Genomic DNA, 7,855 nt, shown 5'->3' with positions numbered 1-7,855 from the left:
ATCAACTAAAAAAAAAAAACCCACGCACCTCAAACCAAACAAACAAATAAAAAAAGCAAAAACCCCAGCTGCAGTGTCAAGTAGTTTTTAATAAATTGCTACTGCTCTGCTTAGGGAAATCAAAGTTAAACAGAACTCTGCAGTGGCAACTGGAATCCTCAACCGAGCTCTGGTTTCCTGATCTTCTATTCTTAGACATTTCTTACACAATCCTGTTGGTAAGTTCCCTTTGTGGATATGCTTATACCACAGTCCATTTACAACCCCGAGTCAACTTCAATTTCAGTTTGCCCGGTTCTTGAGATACTTTCAAGGTTCTTTCTTCCGTCAGGGGTCCTTTAGCTTGAGAGACGTGTGTCCATCTTTTCTCTGCCCTCCAAACAGCTGGTTCTGTAGTTAACAAAACAAGAAAAAGGCCATGAGGAAAGAAAGGGAAAAGGGAAAAGGGGCGAGATCCTCGTGATCTCCCACTTTTATATGAAGTATTCACGTGAACAGAATGTTATTCACCATTGGTCAGTCGCTCAGTCATCAGTTTTCTCGTTGCCCCTCTCGCGAGATGTCCATCCGTGCTTATCAATAAGTTTGCATTCCCTTGCTAGGTTTAACCAAAACATGTGTTGGGTTCTCCAGGAAAATGCAGCTGACATGAAGGCTTTAGCTGACAGGCAAATTCACTAAAAGAGAAACTTGTTTTTAACAAAACCAGGACATAAACGTAGCAATGGAATGAAAACTTATTGATAAGCACGGATGGACATCTCACGAGAGGGGCAACGAGAAACTGATGACCAACTGTGTATAACATTCCATTCACGTGAATACTTCATATAAAAGCGGGAGATCACGAGGATCTCGTCCCTTTTCCTTCCCTTTTGCCTTTTTCCTTCCCTTCTGCTTATGGCCGACATCAGGAGAGGACCTTGCTGGTCGTCCCTGCGAACGGAGGCCAGTGAGAGACTGAATCCAGCTCCGGTTGGCTGCAGAGTCTGATCCAGGACTTTGGGTGCTGGCTCTGCAGTTGCTGAGACTTTCAAGATTGGTTTTGTATATTTGTATTATTTTCTCTGTTCTTATCAGTAGCATTAGTAAAACATCTTTAACTTTTCCAACTCTCTCCCCTCTGTCCTTCTTTCCCTCTCAATCACCTGTGCTGAGTGGGAAGGGGGGAGAGGGAGGGGCAAAAGGGGGAAGTGGGGGGGAGAGGAGGTTGACAACACATCTGCCAGGGTTTGATTGTAACCCCGCAATCTTAACCCTCGACACCAGCCTATCTCCATTTCCCTGCCCACCTCTATGTCCAGGCCTCCTGGGCACTGGTGCCCTCTGCGAGGAAAAAGTGGGTGGCCCTGTGGCATCCCCGGGGATTTTGGGCCATGAAGGCACCCAAGAGTGGCCGTGAGCAGGCGAGCAGGTGCCACCTGCCAGCGATGCCCTGACCACTCAGGACAAGGAGCCTGGACCTTCCTGTGGTCTCAGGGGAGGCGCCCACCGCAGTGGCCCAGGAGGGAGGGGCCGCAGCTTTTGTTGGCTTTTGTTCACTTTTAAGAGAGGCCTTTGGAGGAGTCAGGTGGGAATCAGGAGCTCCCTGCCGCAGGTTCCCTGTACACTGCCTTTTAGGGAGTTTCATTTGCAGACAAATGATTAAACTCCACTGCTTCATCAGATGAAGTGAAAAGATCAAATGCAGAACTTCAGAACATCACTTTGTGGAGCAGCAGTGTCTACATTCATGGCAATCTATCCAAGACAAACTTACACTCAGAGGTGCCCCAACAATATCACTCCTGTTACACAGTTTTAGTACAAATGCCCAAGTATTTAAGGACAAGAAAAGGAATCATTTAGCTGCACAGAACTGTCTTCCAAACATAAGGAATGTATTGGTTTGGGTATTTCTTTGAAGCCCCAAGTCACAAGTAAGAAACAGCACCAAGTTTAACAATAACGGTTTCTCAGTGGTTTTTGAGAACTTTTCCAAAAACCATTAGGCAAAAAAAAAAGCATTGAAAAACAAGAGCTGAGTGATACAATGTGAAAATGGCAAAAACCACACTCCAAACAATTGTTATTGCAAGAAACAGAAATCACACACAAGCTGTACAAACACACACGTTACCGGCTCTGGACAGACAGATGCAGACCACGGCAGCACGTTCAGCTGTGCAAACCTTGAACCCACACGATCTAAAACCAATCTGACATTATCTGTACAACACAAAGTCAGACCGGAAATATTCCGGCGCATTCACAATGAAATACAATGTGTTGCTGGGCACAAACACCAATATTCACATCAGAACTGTGCAAACCATGGCATTACTCGCTTTGGATTTACAACACAGCCTATGTTTTACTGGAAAACACATTATGTTAATGTTTGGAAAGTTAATACAAGGCTACATTGTTTAGAATTCAGTGTAGTGTGTAGGGAAAACAGTGAGAACGTGTGTTTTTCGTGCTGCTTTTGACAGGCTGTGTCTCATCTCGGTGTACTAAATGTGGCTTTTCTTCCGTGTGCACACCGAGTACAGACCCCTGGTTTTGGGATAACAGTTGTATCACCCAGATGGACACCAATCAAAGCCTTGCCCAGCCCAGCTCGCTGGAGCAGCGGGGCGGGTGCCGATGGGGCTCCAGCCACACTGCCCTGTTTGTCAGGAGCCCCAGCGGTGCCTCCACCCGGCTGAGCAGCGAGCGGCCCAAAGGCGCAAGGCTAAAATCGAGATATTGTCTTCAATGAATGTAATTGTGATCTGTTGGTATATTTGAGCTTGGCGTGCGGTTTGCGTGTCTGAGCTCAGCCTTTTACTTCGCACGTTTATATTTGGTACCAAAAGAATTTTGTTTGGGGAGATAATTACAAAATGAGAACCGGTTCCATTATTAAAGTGCCACCGCGCTCCCCGTTCAGATGCATCTGTACACATGAGAGTAAATGAGAGGGGGAAGTGATGTGAATGTGAAATTCTGGGTTAGCTGTGTTGCAGTCAGTGTTGTTCTGCGCACAGACTGATCTGGGTCTGAAATTAGTGTAAGAAACTACAAAAGGGAGGAGCTGAGGGATGTAACTATTGCTCAGCTAATTGAAATTGCATATGAAGTTTATAGTCGCAGGAACTAAATGAAGGGAGAAAGAGATTTTAAATCAGACTCTGCCTTTAGGGTTTCCGATTCATAAAATACAACCTGGGGATAAAGCACTAATTAAAACCTGGAAAGAGGAAACTCTGACCCCACGATGGGAAGGACCTTTTCTTGCCTTATTAACTACAGAACCAGCCGTTCGGACTGCAGAGAAAGGGTGGACACACGGCTCTTGAGTTAAAGGACCACGGACGGGAGAAAGAACCTGGGGAGTAACCCAAGGACCAGGGGAATTGAAATTGAAACGGACACGGGATTGGTGATGTAACCACTATCAGCACTGTTAATGTGAATGTCCAGTACAAAGAGTGAATCGCCCGTGCACCCAGCGCTGTTTGGCTTGTGCTCTAACGAACACGTGTTCAAGGAATACAGTTAAGGAATTGGATTAAATGTTGTTTATCCATAGAAAAAGCGTAAGCTACGTATTTCAGTTCCTCATTTGCAAAAATGCTGTAACTCTGTGCAGCACGACCCCTCATCTTTATCTCTCTATCTTTCCACCTCTTTCTGGCATTAACAACGCCCAGATCAAACCTCTCAGCACAGACACTGAGAAATGCCCGCGGCCCATGCTCTGTCAGTTCCTTGGAGCTGCTGCTGTTCTGAGATCCCAGGAGGAGAAACTTCTCTTCAGCCGAGTTTAACACGGAACCTGTTCTCAGCAGCCGAGCCTTCTCCTCTGTGCAAGGGCAGCAAACCGCAGGTTTGGAACCCACAGCCCCTCAGTCCCGCTGCAGCCAGCGAGGAGGCGACGAACGAGCGCGGACACCGAGTCCGCCCGCGGGACGCGCCGGTCGCGCTTTGTGCTGCGGGGTCAGCGGTGCGGAGGGCGGGGAGGAGCTCATCTGAGAGCTGAGGCTGACCTGCAGTTCAGGGGGTTTTCCACTCTCTGAGCCACCATGACGGCACGGCTGCCAGAGACTTTGTTATTTTAATAACTGCTCAACTCATTCACATTTCGTATAAAAATTTGGCGGGTCAGGCGAATAATCGGACAGCTCTGTCGGGGTCCTGCCGGCAGCGCCGCTCGGCTCGCCCCTCCCGGTGACGCAATTTCCGGCTACAGGGCTGGGGCGAGCGGAGGCTGCTGAGCGGGTCCGGGGGGGCGAGCGGCGGGTCCGGGGGAGCGAGCGGCGGGTCCGGGGGGGCGAGCGGCGGGTCCGGGGGAGCGAGCGGTGGGTCGGGATGGGGGCGGGAGAGGCGCCCGCGGTCGGGGCGCGCGCACAAGGATCCGTGTGCGAACGGGCCCTTGGAGACCCCGGTCCCGGGAACCCCCGGAGCTGAGCCCACAGCTGCCGGTCTCTTGGTGCTTTGTGCAGGTGACCGCGCAGAGGCCGCCATGAGAAACCCGGATGTCCCCAGCACGTTCCTGTTGGAGCAGCGCGTGGCCTGTGCAGCTTCGTGTGGGCCAAGGGAGGCGGCTGTGTCCGTGTTGGCTCAGGTCGGTGCAGCTGCGCTTGGATTTAGAGCAGTGACCCTGGCTGGCTGGTTGAGCCTTGGGGGTTGTTTATTGCTGAGAATGGCAGGGGTCTGTTCAGCAGGTCTTGAATTGCTGTGCACTTTACCCTGCAAGAAGGGTTCGTTTTCAGTGTTATTCATTCAGCGTAGCTCTCTCCATTGTACGGATAAGTTTTCCCGCTCTCAAAGGTTTCCTCTCCATTTGGTGGTTGAATTTCTCAGCGTCTCTTCTGCCGTTTGTTTTCCTTCTCCTGCAAAGTGGGGTGGGAAGGAGAAGGCAAAAGGCTCCGCTGCTTCCAGGCGGGGACTTGGTTGCTTGTATAACGTATGTCTGGTTCATCTCGAAGTAGACAGAGAAGAGTGGTGTTAGAAATCAATCAGCTGCCTCCTGTTGGAGGGACAAAGTGTGCTGGATTTGAAGGCGTTGGGCAGGACAGGAAGAGCTGCCTTCCTGGGTCAGTGATGGGCGTTGGCATGTATTGTCTGAGCTGGAGCTGATGGCTGTCACCACTTGAGCTCTAGAATTACTCTGAGACCCAGGAATCTCCAGTTCCTTGTGGAGCTTTTCCAGGCTGTGGAAGCCCCTTTCTGTCACCGATTGTAACGCAGCCCTTGGAGAAGGGGGCACTGCTTGAGGTTCCTCAGTTTGGGCATTGGGGAGGCGTCGTTCTTGGGCTCACAATGAGCGTGAGGAGACGTTTTCACGTGAGCTGAAGGCAGCTCTGGGTAGCCAAAGCTGTTAACCGGTGTTAACAAACGCTGCTGCTGAGATTTGGGGGTGAAAGTGCCACAAATGTGATTTCCCAGGGAAAACAGAGAGATTTGTCAGTGCCTGGTTGTTCCATGGCACATTGTAGTTAAGCACAGTGGTAATTTTGCATCGATTTTACACAGGATTACTGGCTCTAACAGACTGGTTGCATCAAATGAATGTTGACTTGCTGCACTGGTGGCCTTGTGAACAGCAGATGGCTTCTGGAGGGGGTGACATCTCCTGTGAGCCCAGGAGTGCTGAGCCCATCATACAGGGAACGACCTCCCCTCCCCGAGCAGGGCAGAGGACCCAGGGGTCCGGGCTGCCTGTCTGTGCTCCTCCCCTGCCCCAACACCAAAATACATTCCTTGGGGGACAGATATGGGCCTGGACTAAGATGGTACATAAGATGTTTTTCCAGTAATTGTTATTAAAAACACACTAAACTCATGTGATGTTTATTTCAGTTACGTTCCCACTCGTTCACAGACCAGGCCCAAGGACATCACAAATCCCATGCGCTTGGGGGCGGTTATCTGGCCCGAGATCCCATTCTCACGAGTCTGGGCTATAACGTTTTACAGTTATGAGAAATGTACTTCAAAGTACTCTGTCCAAGGCCCTTTCTATGTTATTATGTTAGTATTATGTCTTTGACCGTCCAGATGGTCATGTTAGTATTGATCTTCCTTTATCATCCAGGTGGCTGGAACCGCACATCTTGCTTTTCCACATTTACTTTCCAAGAGGCTGCTGAACTGTGGCAAGATGTTGCTGTCTGTACGGAGAACATGGTTGTAAAAGTACATCATGGAGATGCTCACACAGCCCAGAGTCAGCCACTGAAGAATATCAAAGCAAACACAGGTATGTCCCTGAAGGGCTGCCAGCTCTGCAGGGACAGAAATCGGGTCTTGGGAATCTGAGATCCCTCTTCTGCTCCAGTCAGTGAGCACAGACTGGTGCTGGAAACCGCTCAACATCCAGGTCGCCCGGGCAGCAGCCACTGAGACTGGAGTTATAAACCCATTGATTCCCCCACTGTCACACTGCCCCACAGTGCCCAGAGGATGCTGACCAGGGCCCCCAGGATGGGGATGTTTGGGCCAGGGGTGCAGTGAAGGGAACCCCGCGCCCCGCAAAAAGCCAGGGAGAGCTGCAAGGCGGGCGGGGGAGAGGGCAGGGGAGGCCGTGCCCCTGGGGACACAGCTCCATCCCCCAGCTGCTCTGAGCCCCACTCCAGCAGGACTCCCCAGGCTGTCCCGAAGCAGAGCGGCACCCCGGCTGTCCAGCTGCTCCCCTGGGACCCCCCGGCCTCTGGGCTCCAGCCTGTGCCCAGGGCAGCCAGGGAGCCCCAGGCGTGCGGGTGCCCCAGGACCTGCTCCTCCCCGCTGCCCCAGCACTGCCCTTCTCTGTGGGCTCTGCCCGCTGCCAGGGCTGGGGGAGCCCAGGCTTCCAGGCTGCTTTAACTGCCCTGGATCCCCTGATCGGTCACTCTGTGAGGCACCGATCTTGGTGAACGGGCTTCTTGTGCCATGGGCCCTGGGCAAACAGAGCTTATCAGAGCCGCTGTGGGAGCAAACATCCCTCCTCGTGCCAGGGGAGCTCCGTCCTGCAATGAGCTCCGAGCGGCTGCCTGGGAACAAGCGCCCGCTTCATCATGTCCCTCTGGATGGCCACGTCCTGCTCAGGGACAGCGCTGGCCTGGGCCGAGGATGGGGGCATTGAAGGGACACTCGGTGGGGACAAGGGCCTTTGGTGAGCTGTGACCAAGTCCCAGGAAGGGACAGGGCTGGAGCCAGAGCCTTGTTGGGGACAGGGACACTGGGACCCACCATGTGGGATCAACTCTACAGGGCGGGACCCAGGTTGTCTGGGAGGGCGCAGTGACCCCGGACAGGGACAGGTGAGAGCCAGGGCAGGGGATGTTCCCTCTGCTCTGTTCTCAGCTGTGGCTGCAGACTGGACCAGTTGGGGGCTGGCGGTGCAAGGGAAATGGGGTGGGCTGGAGCTGGGCACTGACACCACCCCAGCACTTCCCCCAAGCCCAGCCCTCCTCTCCCAGAGCCCAGGATTCACCAGTGCTCCCCATTGTCAGTGCCACCAGTGACTGAGGATCCCAGTCACCAGCTGTCCACATTGCCCCAGCTGTCCTCCCACCTCCCAGAGTTCCCTAATCCTGGGGTCCCTGGTGCCCCAAGAAGAGGAGTGACTCCCAGCCCCTCATTTATTTAAGGGGCTGGAAAGGGCTCAGAGATAATTGTGCTTAGAGACCCCAGATTTGAGGCTGGTGTCATCTCTAGGGGGGGTTCCATAGGGAAAGACTGGCCTGGGAGTTGAGGGGCACTGGGAGATGGTGGTGCTGGGAGGTGAGGGGCACTGGCAGGTGGGGGGATCAGGCTTTTGGGGTTGTTGCAGGATGGTTTCGAGTTGGAGCAGTGGGTCATCACCATAGGGTGTCTGGCTGTCAGGGACACACTGCTGTCCCCCCTC

At 52.6% G+C, this 7,855-nt stretch overlaps 1 non-coding gene across 1 annotated transcript; it reads left to right on the top strand.

Annotated features, from left to right (window-relative positions):
* The first annotated feature begins 5,062 nt into the window (after window positions 1-5,062).
* On the top strand, window positions 5,063-5,147 carry LOC136115775 (small nucleolar RNA SNORD45). Its single transcript, XR_010653277.2, has one exon. It is a non-coding gene; the product is annotated as a small nucleolar RNA SNORD45 (small nucleolar RNA).
* The last annotated feature ends 2,708 nt before the right edge of the window (window positions 5,148-7,855 follow it).

This window comes from Patagioenas fasciata, unplaced genomic scaffold (genome assembly GCF_037038585.1).
Source record: "Patagioenas fasciata isolate bPatFas1 unplaced genomic scaffold, bPatFas1.hap1 Unplaced_1, whole genome shotgun sequence".
Lineage (NCBI taxonomy): Eukaryota > Metazoa > Chordata > Aves > Columbiformes > Columbidae > Patagioenas > Patagioenas fasciata.
The sequence above is the reverse complement of the archived record's forward strand: the minus strand, read 5'-3'. Positions and strand labels throughout refer to the sequence as shown.